The 22,955-nt window shown below is 40.6% G+C and overlaps 1 protein-coding gene across 5 annotated transcripts in view; it reads left to right on the forward strand.

Moving 5' to 3' along the window:
* LOC127581064 (fibroblast growth factor receptor substrate 2-like) overlaps nucleotides 1-22,955 on the forward strand; it is a 75,118-nt gene that overhangs the window by 745 nt on the left and 51,418 nt on the right. The window contains exon 1 of one of the 5 annotated variants that reach the window (XM_052035132.1): nucleotides 21,011-21,077. The exons of the other annotated variants lie outside the window; for them this stretch is intronic. The gene's annotated coding sequence lies outside the window, so the exon portion shown is untranslated. Of the gene's footprint in view, nucleotides 1-21,010; nucleotides 21,078-22,955 lie in introns of those variants that run through there. 5 annotated transcript variants of the gene reach the window in all.

The raw sequence follows: 22,955 nt of genomic DNA on the forward strand, positions 1-22,955 counted from the left end.
CAACCCCCGGGCATCGGACCCCCCACCCCTGGCACCAGGATCAGACCCCCCCCCCAGATCCCCCCGCCCCCCCACCCCCCCGGCATCGGACCCCCCCCCCCCCCGGCACCGGGATCGGACCCCCCACCCCCCCGGCATCGGATCCCCCCCACCCCCGGGATCGGACCCACCCCCCGGCACCGGGATCGGACCCCCCGGGATCCCCCTGGACCCCCCCCCACACACCCCCCAGATCCCTCCCCCCAGCAGAACCCCCCCCCCCCCCACCCCCGGCATCGGACCCTTCTCCTCCCGGCATCGGATCCCTCCCCTCCCTCCCCCCCCGGACCCCGGTTCGCTCCCTCCAGCGGCACCCCCCCCCCCCCCGGGCATCGGACCCCCCCCACCCACCCCGGCATTGGACCCCCACCCCCACCCCCCCCGTACCCACCCAGGCATCGGACCCCCACCCCCTGTACCCACCCTGACATCGGACCCAACTCCCCCGCATCGGATCCCCCCGGTACACAGCCTCCCCCCACCCACCATCACTACACAGATCCCCTCCCCTAATCCCCCCTCTGCCTCCCCTTCCCGCCGCCTCACTCCCACGGATCACTCTCCCTTCCTCTGATTCCTACCTCCCTCCTCCTCCCCCCACCTACCACTCTCCCTCCTCCTCTTCCCCTACTTCTACCATTTATATCCCACAGAGCCATTCTCATTCTCCCTCCCTCCCTTCCTTATACACCACCCTAGTTCTCATCACAGTTTCTCTTTATAACCCTCCTCTCTCTTAGATCCCTACTTCCTGGATGCACCAACCCCCTCCCCCTTCTCAACCCCCTCCCCTCAGCCCACCCATTGAGCCATCAAAGCTTCTCCTGAGACAGTCTCCCCATTCACTCTCACATAATTCCTACTTCCTCCATGGATTCTCCCCTTAGCCAACAACCCATTCCCACTAATTAGAAATGGTTGTGAATAGTAAAGAGCTTATTTCAGCATTGCCCTGGTTGTATCGTGCTCTCTCTGATAATAGAGTTACCATCCTCTGTTTTATTCTTTAAAACTTGTGGAGAGAAGTAGTGGTTTGCTGAGGAGCTTGCCCTCATTGCAACAAACATTCATGCCACAAAGTCTTCTGTTGGGAGCTGTAGGTTGTTGAAGTGCATGTCCATCCACTGCCATTGTGTGATTGGTGTTGTGAGGGAGTTGCTTTAAATTTCAATACCAGGTAAGAGTGCAGAGCCCTGAAGTCCCGAGGACTGATTCATCATGTGCCCCGTTTGTTGATCTCAGTTGGGGATAGCAGAGGTCTCATGATCCTTGCGTTAATGATGCCAAAACCTATCAGGGTTGTTGATTCCCATTGCTGAATATTGACAGATAATGCAAGTGTGCATCTGTTGGGTGAGGAATTCGTAGGATTCCAGTGTTGTACCTTCCACGTTTGACTTAGTCTGCAGATGCTAAGAGTCGAGGCTTGTACAGGGTAGGTGGTGTGGGAGGGAATGAGCTCATTGCCCTTGAATTCATGCCTCAAGAAGCTGTGGCAAAACAAAATTTAGCACCACATTGCCAGACATTCTTTTCCATCATTAAAAAATGGAAAAAAAAGTCCTGGACGATAGTTAACAAATTTTATTGGCAGTTTCAATCCAAGTGCAGATCAGCATCTACGATTTGTTGGAAGTTTTGCACCCTGCCGTCAGACCCACATCAGCAGCTACTGTGATAATGTTTGTGAGACATTCACACTGGAGGCAAGGAAAGCATTTTAATCAACGTCTGTAATTTCTTGTGACCTGAGTGGCTAACTCACCTTTTCAGAGAGAAGTGAAAGGTCAGCCACACTTTTGGGTCTGCAGTTGCGTATAGACCAGACTAGACAAGGTGTTAGATTTTCCTAAAGGATGTGAGTGAACCAGTTGGGACTTTGTGATAATTGGCTATTCCACACCATTGCCCTTAGTGCTCACCTGTTAAAAATTGTGTTTATTTTATGTTTTTCTTGTGAATATTGCGTACCTGATGTTATGTGCCTGTGATGCTGTTGCAAGTAAGTTTCTCATTGCACTTGTGCATGTATGTACTTGTGCATATGACAAAAAAGTTGACTTTGACTTTTGACTTTATTCTAGAATTTATTTAATTAACTAAACATTCTTCCACTGCCATTTGTGATTTTTGAATTCATGTTTCTGGAACAGCTGTGCAGGCATCTGGATTTAAAGACCGGATTACTATGGCAGACTTGGAAGATACAGTGCGTGTGGTTTTCTGATTTAGTTTTGGATAGGAATGTGAATGGGTAAATGTGGTAAAGACCGAAGCTATGGCCATCAATCCCAACCAAGCCACAATCTCCATTCTTCTCCTTGGCAGCTATCTGAGACTCAACCATGCTGTTCATACCACTGCTAAAGCAAAATACAGCTGATGCTGGAAACATGACATCTAGAACAGAAAATGTGGGGAAATGCTTGGCATATTAAGCAGTATCTGTGAAGACGGAGACGAAGTTAAAGCCCCACAGACACTGCCCAACTTGCTGAGTATTTCTGGCATATTTGATCCCAAGATGAATTTTGGGTTGAATGTCTGTGGCATCAACAAGATTGCATTTACCATCTTCGTAATATCATGTTACTCTGCCCGTCCATTTGCTTGGCTGCTGCTCTAACCCTTTTTAATGTATTTATTCCCTCTAGACCTGAGTTTTCCAACAGGCACCTTGTGTCATTCAAACTCTGTCCATGTTCTAACTCATACCAACTCTCATTTACTCATCACCTCTATGTTTGTTGACCTAGAATATACTCATTTAAATAACAGTGGGATTTTTTTTTAAAGATTTTGATACTTGTTATCAGATCCTTCAATAGCTGCTCCCCTCCTGTAATCTTCAGCCCTATAACCCTCTTAAATATTTGTGCTCTTCCAGTTCTGGCCTATTTATTATCCAGGAATTGCATTGCACCACCATTGGTGGTTGTGCCTGTGATGACAAGAGCCTAAACTCTGGAATTCTCTTAATTTTCTCCATCTTTCTATCCAGCTCTCTCCTTTAAGGTGCTCCTTAAAATCCATCGCTTTGACCAATCTTTTGGACACTTGCCCGAATATCTTTTTATGTGGCTGTTTCAAATTCTGGAATTCTCTTAATTTTCTCCATCTTTCTATCCAGCTCTCTCCTTTAAGGTGCTCCTTAAAATCCATCGCTTTGACCAATCTTTTGGACACTTGCCCGAATATCTTTTTATGTGGCTGTTTCAAATTTGATTTGATAATATTTCTGTGGAGTGCTTTGGGATGCTTTACAAAGGAAAGGTTACTTTAGAGTTGTTTGAGTATTGCTTTGCTGGCTGGCTGTGTGAGCTCTCAACAATTGGGGAACCTATAAAAGGATATGGAGCAGTCCTGACTAATCTCTGGATTTCAGATTTTATATTTCAAAAAACACTGTTGCTTGGAAAGAATTTATTACACAAGTTTGCAAAGAGAAGCAGTATGATGATGAAGGTACAGAAGTGCAGATGTGAACCTACAAAATGATAACAAATTTCAGGTGTGTGATCTGATAGTTAAGAGCGAGTGATGTACTGGAGCTATTGATTTTTGGATTTGTTCAGGTGGAGATGAAAGATAAATGGGACTTTTTCCAAAGAGGAATTAAATGCAAACTCCGCGACAATTTAACTCATCATTTATCTCACGGTCATTCTTGGGACCCTGCTTATTTGCAGTGGAAATCAATGCAGTTGAATTTTTTGATGTCGTTAGCTTATTGGATAGGGGCACGTTTATGTGTCTTATCCATGTGACCTCTGGAAGATATTTGGCTAGCTTTTTCATGAAATTATCATGAAAAGTGTGCACAGAGAATTGGAGGCAATGTTTTGAGCTTGGTTAATAATTACTTGGGAGATTGGGATAAAAGATTTGTTATTTGATTGCAGATATAAGTGATCAGATATCGGGGAATCTGCATTGTGGTGTGAGTTTTTCACCATAAAGTATTAATGGCTTGGATGAAGGAATGGGGTTAATATCGTGTGTAGATAGCACAAAATTGGGAGGCACAGTAATTTGTTTGGGTTAAATCAGAAACTTACAATGCATTTATAAAGAGATAATTGGACAAAGTAGCAGCATATCGAGTTCATTGTGGGGAAAGTGCAAGATCAGTCGCTTTGGTTTTGAAGAAAGGTAATTCAAATAGTTGTTCACTAGTGAGAGTCTAGAAGCTGTGGTGTTTCAAAATGATTTAAGAGTCCATGTACATTCATTACTAAAAGCTGGGTGCAAGTAACTAAAATGACTCAAAGAAATTTGGTTTTGTATCACAGTGAAATTGGAATGTAAAAGTGAAATGATTTTATTGCATGAAAACTTAACTAAAGCGCATCTTGAGGGCTCGGTTCTGGGGACTGTCCTGAGGGTACATTGGTGTGAGTTTGATGCAGCATAAATTTACTAGAATGAATGAAGGACTAGTTTGTATTCGGTTTAGGTGGTTGAGGAGTGATCTGATCATAAGAGTTGGGGATGGAGTGGGCCATTTGGCTCTTTGAGCCTGCTCCAACATTCATCAAATCATGACTGATCTTCTATATCAGTGCCATTTTCCTGTACTACCTCTATATCCCTTGATTTACTTAACATTCACAAATCTGTTGCTATCTGTTTCTAATGAAGTCAGTGACTGAGTCTCCACAGCTTTCTGGGATAGAAAATTCTAAAGATTCACCACCCTCTGCATGAAGAAAGTTCTCATTCTCTGTCCTAAGTGGCCTACTCCTTATTCTCAGACTTTGACCCCTGGTTCTCGATTCCTCAGCCAGTGGAAACATCCCCTCTCCTTCAGCCTATTGAGTCCTGTAAGAATTTTGTAAGTTTCAATGAAATTTCCTCTCATTCTTCTAAACTCTTTGAGAATACATCTAGTCTACTTGGACTCTTTTCAAATAATGAATCTGACATTCCTGGAATCTGCCTAGTGAATCTTTATTGCGCTCCCTCTGTTGCAAGTATATCCTTTATTAGGTAACGAGACAAAGTTATGCACAGTACTTTAGGTGTGGTCTCACCAAAGTTGCATGTGATTGCAGCAAGACATCTTTAACCTTGTACTCAAATCCTTACATAATAAAGGCAAACATACCATTTGCTTTCCTATGATGCTGGAGGAACTCAGCAGCCCAGGCAGCATCTGTGGAGAAAAGCAGGCGGTCAATGTTTTGGGTCAGGACCCTTCCTGTCCTTCTTGGGTCCTGACCCAAAACGTTGACCGCCTGCTTTTCTCCACGGATGCTGCCTGACCTGCTGAGTTCCTCCAGCATCATCGTGGTTTTCATCATGATTCCAGCGTCTGCAGTCCTCGTTTCTCTCATTTGCTTTCCTAATTGCTTCCTGAACCTGCATATTAATTTTTGGTAATGTATGCAAGGACACCTAGGTCCCTTTGAAGATCAACACCATCCATTATATAAAAAAAACTCTGCTTTTCTAGTTTGTGCATCAAAATGGATAATTTCACATTTTTTCATATCATATTGCATCTGCCATACCCTTGCCCACTTGTTCAGTTGGCTTTATCCCTGTGAACTCTCTTTACGTTATCCTCCCTACTCACAACTTCACTTGCATGTATACCACTGGCAAACTTGTAATTATGACTTTCAGTTGCCTCACTCCAATCATTGATATAGATTGTAAAATTGCCCAATCACAGCCTACCAGCCTCAGAAAGATCCCTTTATTTGCTTTCTGCCCAAAAACACAATTCTCAATCCACATCGGTATACTGCTCTCAGCTCTATGCTGTAACCTTGTTGACTGACCTGGATAGGGCATAATGGAAAGCCTTGTGAAAATCCAAATACATCACATCCACAAGTTCCTCATTATCTTTTCTATTAGTCACATCCTCCGATAGAATAGTTAAACATAATTTTCCTTTCATAAATCCATGCTAACTCTGCTGAATACTGTTATTCTTTTCAAGGTGTTCTGTTATTACTTCCTTTACCTACATCAAGCATCTTTCCCCACTACTGACATTGGATTAACACGTTGGTATATCCATGTTTTCCCACTGTCTCCACCCCCCCCCCCCCCCCCCCTTAAATATTGTGGTCACATTTGCTATCCAATAATCCACAGTAACAATTTCAGAATATATTGAATTTTGGGAGATGATAACCAGAGTGTTCACTAACTCTATAGCTAGCTCCTTTAAAGCTCTGGGATGTAGTATTAAAAATAATAATTTCATATGCTTGATATATGGAAACAATTTCTTTTGTGGAATGTGGAACAAGGCAATGTAATCTTGAAATTAAAGATAGGCCCTTTAGAAGTGAAATCGGGAAGCACATTTTCGCACAAAAGTCAGGTTAATTATGGACAACTATCGTGCAAAAGGCTGTGTCTGAGTCAGTTACAGTGTTCAAGACTGTAGATCTTAGTTGGATTAGGGATTATAGGATCTGAGGCGAAAGAGTTCAGGACCTGATCAACTGATCTATTGATACAGCGGTCGGAAGTACTGAGTGACCTTATCCCTTTCCTGTATCTCCAAATATCATGAAAGGAGCTTGGTAAATGTCCAAGGAAGGCTGCAAATTACCCATTCCCAACTTGGGAAGGTAGTGATGGAAAATTACCATACACAACTCTCTTGAGGCCCCATAGTTGGAATGACTACACTTTAATCCTTCAACAAGGATCTATTGGAGGGCAAGTCTGGTGCCTGCAGTGTGGTATTTCTAGCCCCAAAAGCTGCTGCAATTAGATGGCTCATCATTGGATCTTGGGATCAGGCTGATACTTGTCCCAGCCCCTACCTCTATGCACTTCCTTGATGATCTTGGCTGAAAGTCCTTGGTACCCAAATCATTTAATTTAGGAAAATAAATAGTGCGTTCAAAGTAGGCCGATTTGCTTGTGTGCACTAACGGGGGATAATGTTTGTTTTTGGAACCGGGGCCATGATTTGGTGGAAGGCTGAAGGCACTTGTACAGTGTGACTAGGGTTGAAATTATTGGACTGGTGAAAGACGGACAAAAGTGAAAGCATTTGCCAAGAATATTTTCTATAATCAAGAACAAAAGTTGGAGGTTTGAAGATAATCACAAATGCTGTTAACAATGCTGTCAAGCAATCCTGTGGTGTTATTCCCATGTTCCGCTGAAGAGCTTTCGAAAAACTAAAGTGTTTGGGTTCCAGGGATAGTATGAAACTTAAAGGAATTGACAGAAAGACAGCATCATTTGATTCATTGTGGGAAAGCTCACTCATCTGGCCCAGACACAGAAAGGATAGACAGGTTGATAGCTCTTCCTTTGGTTGTGATTGTCAGAGCCCTTCCCCCAAGAGGGCCGATGACGGAGGCACTAGTATATTCAAAGCTATGATAATTTTTTTTTGGACCCAAGAGTATGGGGGTCAGGGAGGAAAGTGGAGTTGAGACTAAAGGTCAGATCAGCCATGATCTTTTTCCAATGGCAGAGAAAAGGTGCGGGAGCTGTGTTTGCTACCCTCTGCTATATTTCTTATATTCTTAATAAATCTACCTTCGGCATGATGTAGAATCTAGTTTTGAAAAATGTTTGGGTATCTCTTTGAATCTCCTGGACACATATTCCATTTGGAATTAATTTTAATGTTTATGTGGTATGCTTATCTTAGTGTGTTCTCCAAATGGTAGGAAAAGCATACAAACCGTTACTTAAACAGGAGAATTGGAGCTTCAACTGCGGTAGAGTGAAGGAAAACAAATAGGGCTCTGTCTTTGGAAATCCTTTTTCAACAACTTGATATTAGACCAGTAATTGCAAAGTAAATAATGCTTTTGGCACAATTCTTCAAAATGTCATCAGGCCTTTTCTATGGATTTTCTGTTGTCCCATTTCTGAGCTTGGTTCATTAAAACTGGGAGATCTTCAGTGCCTTAAACAATTAACTCTGTGGGAGACTAGATCAGGTGTTTTGCTAGTGGGGAGTGTGTACGTAGAAGGTGTCGATTGGTTGAATCCCCTTACTCTTTCTCTCCCTCTCTCTACCTCCTTTCCTCTTTCCCTCTTTTTTCTCTCTTTCCATCTCCTGTTTTTTACCTCTCTTTTTCTCACTCTTTCCCTCTTTTTTTTCTTCTCTCTTTACCCCCCAAGCCTGTCTCTCCCTCCCCATGAAATTATTTCAAAGCCCTGTTTCTGTAAACTACAATGGCCAATTTCATACAGCAAAATTTCATGAAAGTGACCAATGACCTTGGTGTTCCTTTTATGATATTGGTCAGGACATGAGGTGTTTAACCTTCTCTTCATTGAATTATCCCCAGCAACTCAGAGAACTTTGCTCAAAGTATCATTTGATGGATGCCACCTTTGATAGCTCACTGTTGCTTTGAAGCTTGTGACTATACTAAATGGTTAAGTCCTGTTGTGGAGCAGAACTCACAAACTTCTGACTGTGAGGTAAGGTGTTGCCAACTGTGCTGAACTGATACACACAACAACGGCTCTCTAACGTGAGTGGAAATAGTACAAGAAAGTGGAGTTAACAATTACTGAGAATTAGGAAACCTTTGCTTGAAAAGTTGGGACCATTACGACAGAAGGGGAGAAGTAGAACGATGGCATGGAATCGGAATAGGTGATGTTAAGCCATTCATTCAACACATTAAAATACTCCATTGGTTTGTGACTCACTTAAGTTGTGCATATTGCATTTTTAAAAATATATCTGAGCTGTCAGCATATGGTCTCTGTGTATATTCCTAGCATTTTATTTCCTTCACTGCAGTACATCGCTGATCATTTCACTATTCTGCTTGTTGCATGTTATTTTATCATATTATTCTGCTTTAAAAATGTCATCAGTCTGATGCGTTGTATCGAAATGATACAATGCAAATGCAAGTACAATACAATGCACTGATTTTTTTTTTCCCCCTCACTTGGGATTAATCCTTCCCTTTAAAGGCAATTTATATGTTAAGAGGTATCGCCTCGATTGGTTGACATAATGAGTCCACTACCGACAGCTTGCTAATTAAATGGAGTAAGCCTGTAGCTAATTTTTGGTGACCCTGGTTTCACTAGACAAAAGGTGACAGATATAGTAAGCCGTGTTGTGTCGATCACTCCAATGGATCTTGGGAGGGGCGGAGTCCAAGTTGAAGGTAGTGAATGTGTTTTCTTTCCCTTATTGAAGAAGCTCTTTGTGTAAGGAATGGATTTTATAATCATTTAAAATAACATGCTTTTAATGAAAGAACTTTACATGTATTCTGTTATTTTAATTACTTTATGTACTTAGAAAAATTGTTATATAAATAATACTGGCAGCAGTTCCACATCTACTGATGGATTGGCAATTAATTTGAGGGTAGGAGACCGATTAAAGATAAAGGGTTTGCTCTTGATTGGGAAGGTGGCATTTGGCTTTGTTTTTGTTACTGGGGATTTTTAAAGAAATCGGGTTGGAATATTAATCGAAAATATCTGTGGCCAGATCAAAATTTAAATTGTTTTCAATTTTTCAAAGAAAGTCATGCATCTGATAAGCTTGGTTCTGTACTGCATAATCTTTTTAATAGTATAAAACAAAACTTTTGAATTGTTGGTTTCAGTTTAGATGTATGTATATATGTATCCACAGAAAAACAAAATACAAGAAAGAGACTGGCAGTGCTTCTCGGATAGTGATAGAAAATAGGTTTTATTTAGGTTAAAGTGTAATGACAGTAAATTATCTTACTGGCTGTTCCATGGCCATTTGCACTGATATTTCAACTTGGGAATGGACCAGGGTTGTCCCTGGCTTGTATACATTCTGTTTTCATCTACGTCAATATTGTCTCTGCTGCATGCATGAGACATATTGCTGCCACATTACAACAGTGATCTCTCAGTTATGACTTTGGTCAAGTAACAATACTGTGGGAAGACAAGGATTTAATACTGAAACCCATGTTATGCTAATGTTTGTACATTCATTTGCTTCCCCATTTTGCTTTGGAAACATGCAGCAAATGAAGAATTCAATTCCAGTTATCGACTTAGTTTTCAAAATTAGTATTTGGAAATTAAACTAATATTAAAATGGTTAAATGGTGCTTGAAAGTAATTAGTAGCGCTGTCCTTATGGGTGAACCTTCGTTTACCACTCTTCATTTTAATTGCCATTGCTTTAAGTGAGGGAATAAAGAGCTACCAGAGCTGCTTGAGAATTGTTATCATGCATTTTGATAGTTATTTATTCATTTTACCCAAAATTCTAAACTTAATTGGATTGTCTCAAAATTGCTGGTGAATTACCATTTAGTAATTACTTTTGCAGCAGTGTCATGCAGAGATCATTAACTAATTCTTTTCTTTTAAAAATGTATGACCGTGTAAAACCTCTTGATAAACTGATTATTATCGACCTCCCAATGAAATGGGTTTACTTTGCTTGGAGTTCCATTAAAGGTGATTGAGAAGCTTGATAAAATAAATCCTACCCTGTAATAAATACCCCTCCCTTTTCTCTCGTCCTTGCCAATCTCTACAGATTCCTGTTCTCAAATTGTTGCTTTCAAAAACCGTGTTGGTTTGTATATTCTTCCACAGTCTTCTGCAACTTCTTGCCTTCCTGTTTACAGCTCACTGCATTCTTTTCTCCTGTATCCCCCTCTTGTTTACTTTTAGTGACAGATCTTCGGGCATCTTGGCCCTGCTTTTTGGATTTCCAGCTAAATGTCTCCACCTTGCAACATCGCTTCTCCAGATTTGATAGACAACACCAATTTGCTGCTGTAACCAAGCTCCTGTCACATTGCTACATCTGAGTTGCTGTATAAATGCACTTTGTTGCTGCATGTTTGTGATAATCAGGTTTCTGAGCACTTGGGAGTTTTCTCAACCAGAAATAACTTTGTATTTAGATGGATGCCATTGATCTGGTTAATTACTTAAAAAAACTGAATGAAATAACAAAAAAAATTCTTGCTCATTCTTCTTTGACTATCACTTCAGTTTGAAGGAAAACGAAAGCCCTATCGACTTCAATAAGGCAACAGATATTATGCTAGGAGAAAATGCAGCATGCATCTAATTCAAACTGATTAATGAGTAGAGAGAAATGAGACTAGATAAGAGAAAACTGAAGTTGTCTTTAACCTCCAAAAGATATAGGTGTTGTAATCAAAGTTTTCAACCCCCTCTTCATTGTGTGATTACTGCTGAGCAAATCTTTCAGCATTTTAACAAAAAAAAGTATCCTGGTCAATTGCTATCATTCACATTGACATTTGCCCTATCTTGGTAAGTTGTCGTAAAACTGACCTCTGTGACCCAACCCAAGCCTGGCATCCCAGGCTAATTGGTTTAGCTGGAGTTCTTTTGAACCTCAAAGCATGACCCCTTGAGATTTACAGTCTTAGTTATGCTGTAACCTTGTACTTGTGTTCGTGTGATCCTTCCTCTTTCACTCACTGTGTTGCATTCCATCCTTTTCGGCTGGAAATTGAGTGTTTGATTGTTTGGCCTAAGATGTATGGCTTCATATAGAGTGATCAATAGACGTGTGAAGGTCAACTTCAGAGGAATCCTTTAACCTTCAGGAATTTGGAACTGTTAGTCTTTTCTTCCAGCATTTGTTTGAGATACTCCCCAAAAGTGAAGGAGATCCAGGTCCTGCTCAAACCTACTATGCCTGCAGGACGTGCTAAAGCATTCATCATTACCTTATTTGTGTATTGAAGTGTTACAACTTGAGAGCTGGGAAAGGAATTTAGATTCCATTAACATTAGTTTATTACTGAAGTATGAAGGTGGATAATGCCCACTGGTCTTTCTAAATTACTCATCACAGTGAAACAACTCTTGACTAGTCACAATCAACCACATAGATAAGCTTAGAGGACAAAATCAATCGGTTGCAGGAGAAACTGCTATGCGAGTAAATGTTCTCCCAGGTAATTGCATCCTGTTGAGTGATATTCCTTGAATTGAGATTCTGGAAGTGAGTTACCCTAAAATTCTTGGAACGAGAGGTAGAATTATTATTTTGTATTAGAAGTGCATTGTGCAATATTGGGCAATATTTCATAGGAAATGTGTCAGTAACCTTGATTATACACTTTAAGGTATGTACATGGTGCTGATGGTTAAACAATTTATACCTAGCAGAAGATATTGCTGTCAACTGCTGCCTCAGACTTGTTTTGCCACGTTAGATGTTGTATGATATTTTTTCCATCCGTGGTCCTTTCAGAAAGTGTGGACAATGATGTGAAATGGCTTATTTGCAGAGTGAAACAAAGAATTAGACAGCCAGACTATAAGTCAGCAGTTTACAGTATAATGTATAACTCTGCCATCAGTATAATGGAAATTAGATGTGCAGTATCCATACCTTTCTAATGTATACAGCAACATCTTGAAAACAATTTATTCAGCTTGTATAAATTATTTCCTGAGTGTCAGAATATTTGTTTAGACTAGCCATGTCCCTGTTATCAGGCCCATTACTGAACATACTGCCTTTGGTTTTCTTCATTCATTTTTGTCATCTTGATGTCGCTGGCAAGGCCAGCCTTTATTGCCCATCCCTAGTTGCCCTTGAGAAGATGGTGATGAGCTACCTTCTTGAATTACTGAAGTCCTTCTGGTGATGGTACCCCCACAATGCCATTGCAGGGGTAGTTCTGCAGTTTAGACCGAGCGACGATGAAGGACTAGTGATGTATTTCCAAGTCGGGATGCAGTGCAGCCTGGGCGGTGAGTGGGGGACCTGCAGGTGATAATATCTCTATGAACCTGCTGCCCTTATTTTTCTTGGTGGTGAAGCTTGTAGGTTTGGGCAAGTTTCTGCAGTGTATTTTGTGTTTGTTAAATGCTGCAGCCACTGTGGAGGGAATGAAAGTTTAGGGTTGTCGATAGGGTGCCAACAAGTGGGCTGCTTTATCCTGGATAGTGTCGGATTTCTTGATAGTTGTTGGTGCAGCACTCATCCAGGCAAGTGGAGAGTATTTCATCACACTCCTGACTTGTGCCTTGGAGGTGGTGGAAAGGTCTTGTTCTGTCCGGAGGTGAGTCAGTCGCTGCAAATTATCCTGCCTCTGACCAGTTCTTGTAGCCTCGATATTTATGCAGCTGTTTCAGTTGAATTTTTGATGAGTAGTGACCACCCCAGTATATTGATGATGGGGGTCTCAACCATGGTAATGTCATTGAATATCAAAGGTAGGTGATTCCGGTAGCGTAGTGGTTAGCGTAACGCTATTACAGCGCCAGTGACTCAGGTTCAATTCCGGCCACTGTCTGTCAGGAGTTTGTATGTTCTCCCCGTGTCTGAGTGGGTTTCCTCTGGGTGCTCCGGTTTCCTCCCACATTCCAAAGATGTACGGGTTAGGAAGTGGTGGGCATGCTATGTTGGCACCGGAAGTGTGGCGACACTTGCGGGCTGCCCCCAGAACACTCCGCAAAGATGCATTTCACTGTGTGTTTCGATGTACGCGTGACTGATAAAGATCTTAATAAGATAAGAGATAAGGTATCTTAATTTTGTTGGATATGGTCATTTTCTGACACTTTTGTGGCACAAATGTTACTTGCCACCTATCAGCCCATGCCTGAATGTTGTGCAGGTGTTGCTGTATGCAGACATGGGCTGCATTATTTGCTGAGCAATTGCCAATGGAACTGAGCATTGTGCAATCATTGGTGAGCATCTTCATATCTTATGATGGAAGGACAGTCATTGATGAAGTAGCTGAAAATGTTCGTTCCTAGCTTACTGCTCTGAAGAACTCCTGTAGCGATGTTGTGTGGCTGAAATGATTGAGTTCCAATATCCATAACCATCTTCTTTTGCATGAGGTATGGCACCAATCCCTTGAATGTTTTTCCTTTGATGCTTATTGACTTGATCAAATGCTGCCTTGATGTTAAGGGTAGCCACTCTCATATCACCTCTGGAATTCAGCTCTTTGTATGGAACTAAGCTGTGCTGAGGTCTGGCAGTTGAGCTATTCTAACATCAAAAATAATGATAGAAAGACTCAGATTCGGGTGGTAAGCGTTGTTTCAATCTTGAGGTTGAATTATTTCTGTAAACATGCTGCCATTTCAGAATTTCTACTCTAGCTTGTTTTTCTGTGACATTGAGCCAATTTTGCAGGCTATGGGTGAACATGTGTTGAAACCACCATGATAATTTAAGAATTGTAGAGACATGCCTCACGGAAAAAGTTCCTTTGGTTCAGTAAGTTCATGTTGACCATCAACCACCATGATCCTACATTAATCCTATTTTTTTAATTCTCCCTCAATTCTCATGAACTCTCCCTACATTCCACCTTTCACTTGTGCACTAGGTGTAATTTATAGTGACCAATTAATCTGCCACATGTCTCGGATGTGCAGTGAAACTGAAACACTTGGTGGGAATCCATACAGTCACAGGAAGAACGTGCAGACTCCTCACAGACAACACACAAGGTCAGGATTGAACCAGGGTCACTAGAGCTGTAAGGCAGTGGCTCTACTAGCTCTGCCACTGTGCTGCCCTCTATAGATATTCACTGGAGCAGTCACTAAGTCTGGTATGTTCCTTTGGATTTATATTTTCAAGAGATGGTTTGTGTGATTGGCAATTTTGTAAACCCTTCAAAGAATACTGATGCATGTTGCAGGCATCGTGTGTGAATGGAAGAGTACCTGCAGTGGGGCAAATCCTAGCAGAGGAATTTTTAGTAGCATGTTGGCTATTTACTCGAGGGAGTCTGCTGATGCCATAGTTTAAATACAGCAAATCGTGTTCATCAGATGGGCTCACTGATTTAATCCCAGTTTGTCAATGATGACGATCTGAGCGAAGTCATTCTTCATTATCGTTACCACAAATAAGATGCAAACTCTGGTAACCCTGAGAAGTGCTGCATGCAACCAGTTGTGTTTCAGAAAGCATGCAACAGTTGGCAAAGCACTGTAGAGGATGGCATTGACCATTACATAAATACAATCAGAGGAAAGCCACTTAAGAAAAAATTGTTGGAAGTTAAAATTCTGGCAGACAATATTGATATTGACATTTTGATGATTTAAAAAGATGTGATTGTCTTGTCAGTCATTTTTAATTATTTAAACTTTCGCTGGTGTTGTAGGATGCAGTGGCACATCTTGATGGTTTATGTACATTAGTGCTTTTTGCCTTTGTGGTGATCCGAATACATGGTGAAAATATGATTACACTTGCTGTGAAATTGAGCTCAGATTGAACTTTTCAGTGCAATATATAACAACGGTGTATTTTATCCTTTCACTCTTATCCATATCTCCTCTTGCTTTCCTTATTTTTCTTTGATTTTTGTTTGCGTTGTTTGATTCTTAGCTCCCTTAGTACTTTTGATTTCATTCATATTGTTTTGAATGCAAATATCCCTATTGTTGAAACCTGAGGGAAAATGAGTGCTATGACAATTAAGAAGCCATTGCACAAGTGCGTATTGTTTGACTGATGCTTGGAAAGAACCGTGATGTTGTAGGTATCTAGCTTTACAGAAAGAGGAATGAAAGTTATAACATAAAACCGATAATAGAAACTTGTGAGGATCTTCCCAAATGCAAGAAAGCTGGCAAATAAAATGCCAGAATTATTTTAGTAAGTGGCAGCTGTAGCACATTGAACTTGAGATAATGAAATTCAGATCAGAAATTTAAGGATTATCTCATGAAGGAAAAAGTAATTTAATTAATGTGGTGTTTTAAACAGCATTCTGGACTGAGAACAGTCGAACGCTGTTGAGAAATTCTGGAACAATAAGGAGGCTGATGCTTAAAAAAAAGTTCTCCTTTTGAGCTTAGCTTAACCAATGTGTCAGAGCTAATTGTGACAATGACTTTGTATTTGGTCAATTGTTGGTACTTCTTTATTCAGTTATATACAATATTTTCTGCACCTCCTTTATTAAGCCTTAGTTCCAAAATTTCTCAAGGACTATGCAATGTACCACTTTATCACTGGGTTTTGTATTTTATTAACTCCATGAATTTTGGCATTTAAGAAAATCCAAGTATTCTGATAGTTGCTATGTAGCTTGCTTGTATGTGATCACTTGGGAGTGCACCACATTGCAACTGGTTGCTTGTGATTAGAATCCGTTGACTGTACAAAAAAAAATCCTGGCCTTTGCGTAGTTTGAGGTTTCTTGAATACAATTTGCTGTTTTTAAACTGCTATTGTTTTTGGCATAAGCAGAAATGCTTGAGTAAACAGCCAACATCAGCTACAGTGATTATAATGGTTGTTGGACAGTGCAAATGAAGTTCCAGTGGATTTTAAGCCCGCGTTTAATCAGTTTAGTTGGTTGTCGTGTTGTAAGCAACTAAGTTGTAAGTGATGTGGTAGAATGTAAATTTGAGTTTGTGTTCCTCATTATAGCTAAATTCTGTGGGACAAAGAGTCAAGATGAAATCAGTAAATGGATTATGCTTATTTCCCAATGATGGAGTAAAAGGAGCAGTGGGGGAGACTTGGCACCAATAGTAATTTTGTTGATTGGCTTGACAGAGCCTAATGAAGAGGAGAATTTTACTTGTGTATGTTTTTAAGATGGCATGCTGATACAACTTAACTTAATGCTTGGTGTGGCCTTTTAATTGCTGAAGGTTGAAATGATAGTTTGAGATGTTGAGTGTAGCATTTGCTTGTATATCAACTTCTTTTATTCCCTGTTCCAGCATATAACTCTTTGTGCTTCAAACCCGCTGGATCATATGATGTACATTAACTAGTAACCAAATCTGTTCACTAGATCTTCACATCATATATGATTAAGAAGTGCTGTACTTATTGATAATCCTGGGAGATGGACTCTGCAGCTTTGTACTGTACAGGAAGCTTAGAAAATAGGAATGTGTTTGGTCTCAAATTAGTATTTATTTTACTATGGTGTTGTGTATTAACCATTCAAGAACTTTCCAGTAGTTCCAATTGCCATTTATTGGAAGACCCAGTTGACCTGTAGGTGTCAAGAGGCATTGAAAACACTACTTTGTTCATTCTCTTAGCGATGCCATGGTTATTGAGCTGACATGATGGGTCTTTTGCATTTACTTTACTCAATGTCACTGAATTTGACAGTGTTAGATTATTAATAAATGCTATTTTAATAATGATGATGTGATGGTGTGGGCTGCCAGTTGCCAAACTTTGCAGGTATACATGTCAAAAATACTGTGACAACACCTCATTTTCGATTGTCATCTTCTTGTTGCATTTGGACTTGAAGATGCCCTTCATTTTTGAACAGTCAGAAGAGGTGAAATGCCTAATGTTTCTGTACTGTAGTTGCTCTCCCTTCACCTTCAAATAGAGGATCTCCAGTTTCGTAAAGAAAATCCCATGTCTTCTCTAATCTGCCTCCGAGGCTAGTTTCCATCTTCAGAATATCAAATAATACACTGATGCTTGGGGAACAATCAGCTGTTTCAATCCGTATATGTGAATGTTTTGGATGAGAGATCAATTATTTTAGCTAGTGTTACATGTGTGTTCTTGTCGAATTTTTACTGAAAAATTATAATATACAGTTATATGATGTAAGGCAGTTGAAAACCCCTCTATATTTCTGCATACAGTACTGCTGGACTGGTCATGTAGAAAATAGGATTTCCTAAGTGCTCCTGTGAAGGGTTACAAAGCGGTATATAATTGATGGCACCTTTCACTGTGAGCATCCTAATGGATCTTTTGTCCTTTAAAAGAGCCAGTTCTCCCCTGAGAAAATAGTGTAAAACCTGCAGTAACCTTGATGAGCCAGAGTATTACAGCAATGGATTATCTAAACAAAAGTGTGAGATTTCAGCTGATTTTGGGGAGAGAAAATAAACTTGTTAATGGAGTTATGGTAGAAACACTCATGGTGAACAGACTGATCAGCAAGCTGTTCTTCGTAGGTGTTAAGAACGTTGAACCATGTGATACAAAATTTTAGCAGAAGCATCATGCAATGTTAACTTGAATTTAGAACTACAGTTTAAATGCACAGTGTTTAAATGAGAATTCATATTGTGGAGATCAATGACGTAAAGATTATCAGGTAGACAGAGTAAAAGATTCAAGGATGTGCCCAAAGCCTGCTTGAAGAAATACAGATCTTCACTGACGTTTGGGAATCCCTGGCCCATGCCCATTGAAAGTGGAGAAGGTACACTTATGATGGTATTGACAACCTTGAGTCGGTGTGTCAGGACCAGACAGAAACCTTGCAAAGGCAGCAGAAGGAGCCCACTACCTCACAAACTACCCGCCCACTCCATTAATCACCTCCTGCCTGATCTGTGGAACAGTCTGCGGTTCCCAGGTTGGTCTTATTAGCCATCTTACAACCCACAAAAGTGGAGCGGAAGCAATAAACAAACAGCTGGAAGAACTCAGCGGGTCAGGCAGCATCTGTGGAGGGAAATGGACAGTTGATGTTTCGGGTCGAGGCCCTTCATCTGGGCTGAAAGATAGAGGGGAGATAGCCGGTATAGAGAGGTGTGGGACAAGAGCTGGCAGTGATAGGTGAGCCCAGATGAGGAGGGGTGGTAGACAGATGGAGTTGGGGAGAGTGGAAATAGCAATAGAGGCTGGGAGGTGATTGGTGGAGTCAACAAAGGGCTGCAGATGGTGGAATTGAGTCATCCTTGATCCCAAGGGACTGCCTAAGAAGAAACTTGATTGAGCTGTGCAGTTGTTTCAGAATACAATATATATTTTGAAGATGTAATGTGTGTACGTACATACAAGACCTGTGTACTTTGATTGTAATGGAAGATTGACCTCTAGTTGAAGAAATTACCCAGTTGAAGTTTTGATTAATGGATACCTTTTTGAGGGCAATATTGTATGTATCAGTATCATCTCCACAACTGGATAGCCTACAAGCGCTTGCTTCATAGTTATGGTAACATCACGGTTAAGCTATTGGACTGGTATCTAGAGGCATGGACTATTGATCTGGAAATATGAGTTTGAACGCCACTGGGAAATTTGAGTAATTAAATCTGGACCATAAAACTAGTATATTCCAGTGATGCCATGACAGTCACGGTAACTACGAACCTACAAAATTGTCAGAAAACGTACCTTGCTCACCAGTATCCTTCAGAAAAAGAAATCTTGTATGCTTACCTGGTCTGTGATTCTAGGCCACCATCTGCGCCATTAAGCCATTTGCTCAGAGGTGGTTGAGGATGGGCAATAAATGGCATGCTGGCTGTGCCCCCGAACAAACAAATACAAAATAAATAATGTCCATCTCGATAAAGTTAAGGGAGGACACAGGGAAGAGAGAAAATTACAGAAGACATGAAATTTTTTGTATTGTTTTGCCTCTTATAGTATTGTTCACATGACATGTACAAAGCAAGCACACTTGAACCATATTTTTTTGAACTATTAATACTGAATAATTGTGTAGTTTGAGCAATATTAGTCCCTTGGGTTTTACATTTTGTAGGTGGAGTGTTCTCATTGCACAGGATCCCCTTTACTTTGTATTGAATGTTTTTCTCTGGGGTTTTGCTAGCCCTTTGCTTCCTTGTAGTGAACTGAAGATATTAATCAGGTGGTAGGTTGATAGGTCCACCTTTTCTGGGTTCTCTGATAAGATAAGATATCTTTATCAGTCACGTGTACATCGAAACACACAGTGAAATGCATCTTTTGCGTAGAGTGTTCTGGGGGCAGCCCGCAAGTGTCGCCACGCTTCTGGCGCCAACATAGCATGCCTGCAACTTCCTAACCTGGACACCTTTGGAATGTGGGAGGAAACCGGAGCACCCAGAGGAAACCCATGCAGACACGGGGAGAACGTACAAACTCCTTACAGACAGTGGCTGGATTTGAACCCAGGTCGCTGGCGCTTTAAAGCGTTACACTAACCCCGATATATTACAAATTAATTCTTGTAAAAAATGAATAACCCAGCTGAATGCCCCATGCTCCTGTCGAAGCACTGCGTGGGCCTTCTTTGTATGCAGACTCGCTGAAATGTCCTTGCAATTTCCTCTCCCTGTTGTAGGAAATAGCAGGAAGACCAAGTGTCAACACCTGCCTTTGTGCTTCTCAAGTAAAAATGGCTGTAAAAGATTCCAGATCCTAGTTTAGATGCTCATGAGACCAAGTGAAGCTTTCAGCGAGTGCACGGACGAGTTGGAATATCATTACCATGGGTCCACCATTTGCTGTGTACCAGTTTCTGCTGGGAACACTCCTTTGTCAAAACAGTCTCCATAATTTACTGTAATAGACAGACAGCTGATCTAATGCCGTGTGCTTCAGCAGAAGAAGTTGGTGTTATATGCTGTGTTGTTCCCTTTTCAATAAAGGCAAGAGAAATGACTGCATAAAGTTTGAGCTCTGAAATTACAGCAACTATTAACTTGAGAAAATAAAACATAATTAGGTGATTATTCACCAAGGTTTATCCCACCTCTTATTTTGGTTATGACTACCATGGTAGTCTTAATTCAATTTTATGGGCCATCTGATGAATTCTAGATTCTAGGAAGTGGAAACCCAAATTAGGAATTGTGTTGTTAGTCTGTTTACTGCACATTTGGTGAAAGAATGGGGACTTGAAAGAATGGCATATTTCCTTAATGTGGCCTATTCTTGCTCCTATTCAGTTGCTGTTTCAGCAAGAGTAATTATCCACCCCGATAAGCAAAGGAGACGGACTAGAACTCAAGCCTGCAGAAACTAAATCAAGATTATTGCTGTAGACAGTGGTTTGTGTCTGACATGAGGGAGAGCGAGATGATTCGGCCTACTGTGAAACTCTTCTATGAATCACTCCATTTAGTGTTGCTTAATATTTGCATATGTCATGTCATGTAATGTTATGAATTGGAATGTGATCTTTTTAACTTTATTGGTTGCTAACTTCGCTGCCCAAAGAATTATTTAACACGTTTTGGAAATCAGAGATGATGATGCACACATTCTGCAAAATAACACCTAATGTCTGGCAGCAGCTTGTGCTGTTCCAGAATTAAATGAATGTCTGGCAGGAGTCATGCAAGCTTGCATTAAGTAGGATATCTCGGCAGTACTGGTGAGTTTCAGATAGTCTGGGCAAAAAGGTGGATCTGGAGGGAATGATCCTTGTTTTCATACTTATTAACTAGCAAAGTGGATTAGAAAATCCTCCATGTGATACCCCACTGTACCTGGGGAATCAAGTAATCCTTTGTGCTGCTTTTTTGTTATTACGATGAGCTTTTGAAACGAGAGAAGCCGCTTCTCTGTGGTATCTGTTACTGCTAGAATAGAGATTGGAAGGGATCTCCCAGTGTGTGCGTGTTTCTCTGACTTTTTTTTAAAACAAGCTAAAAAGATCCAAATAAAATGATTTGGGAGCATTTCAGGGACAACAATTAGGAATGGGTGGGGCGGTGGGAGTGCAGTAGGAATACAATATAATTTAAAATCTAGCCCACAAAAGTTAAAGAACTTCTAATGAACATAAATTAATTGTACAGGGCAGCTATGGATGAATGTTGTAGCTCTGCATTAAACAATTTGTTCCTGTTTCCAGGGAGTATTTGTGGGGCATTCATACAGTTAATGTACCCTGCTTTGTTCGCATTTTTGGAAATTCAGAGGTGATGTGAAAAAGTACCAACCTAATATGTGATTAAGAATTGTGTGTTGAAGTATTTTTGTACAGATTTCAACTTGACCAGGCATTTTAAGGCTTATATTCTAACCTTGAGTATCATTGTTTTTGTCTGCCATTCTGTGATGCTTTATCACTCATTCTTCTATCGGAATTTTTCAAAGATTTTTTGTTTATTATGTGTCTGCATATAGTTGGCTTACAGCTTAAGAATTTGTAGCGTCACATCAGTATTACCAGCTTGTATGCTGGAACGTTTAGCATCAATGTGCATTGTGCAATTGTGACCTTTTTACTATTCAATAGAGAGCACAAAATGTTCATTGCAGAGTTAAACGGTTGTGCATTGTTGAAAAAAAACATGTAACAGCCCAACAGTGTGTCAGGATTCTTCAGTGCCGACTATTGAAGAGCAAACTTATTTAGAGATAATGTATTGGGAAAAACAGACATATTTTGTTTAATTCTGCCTTCCCAACAGAACTTAAAAATGGCAGAGGAGCACTTTGAATTGACTTCAATAAATGGAACAGCCATGAAAGTCCTATAACCTAATTAATATGACTCTTCAAAATCTGGATTAATGAGGTGTGACTATATCGGGCAAACTGTTTGAAAATGTCAATGTACCACCTGCCCTCCTCTGATACAGTACAGTGACAGTGCTAGCTGCTGACTGGTACAGTCTGCAGTGCTACACAGAAGAGGCCTCTGTGAACTAACGAGTCTATTTTGTCAGAACCTTTGTGACTTGGAGTTAAAGATTACAACCCTGCTCTTGCAAATAAAGAACCATTTTTCTATGAGTATAATTAGTGTATTTCAGGCTATAAATTTGCTTTAGTAGGAGCCAGACACTGTTTGTAAGCTAATAAATCTTTGTGGGAATCGCATTTAACTCTTGACTCCAGTAAGAGTATCACACAGAGTTCATGGTCACCAGTGCAGGCTGCATCAAAGGGAAGCCATAAGTAATGGGAGTGCTGGGTTACCAAGGTAATCCTGGCACTGTCAATGAAGCTTTAACCGAGACTGCAGTTTGTTATGTGTGATAGCGGGTGTCTGGAGCTTGATGTGGTCGTACGTCATTATGAAACTTGTGCTGAGATTGGCAAAGTGGGTGTATTTGTCAGTTATTTGGAATGAGTTACTGCATTTACTGGAATTCTATTGCTGTACAGCACCCCTTAACCTAGATTGCAAAATGTTAGTTCAATAGAAACATTGGTAAATTCTTAGTGAGGAGTGCTTGTGTCTATTTTTGTGTAAGCTGTGAATGTTAGTGAGCAGTGATAAGTTGTACTGGTTATGAAA

Source organism: Pristis pectinata, chromosome 20, assembly GCF_009764475.1.
Source record: "Pristis pectinata isolate sPriPec2 chromosome 20, sPriPec2.1.pri, whole genome shotgun sequence".
NCBI classification, from domain to species: domain Eukaryota; kingdom Metazoa; phylum Chordata; class Chondrichthyes; order Rhinopristiformes; family Pristidae; genus Pristis; species Pristis pectinata.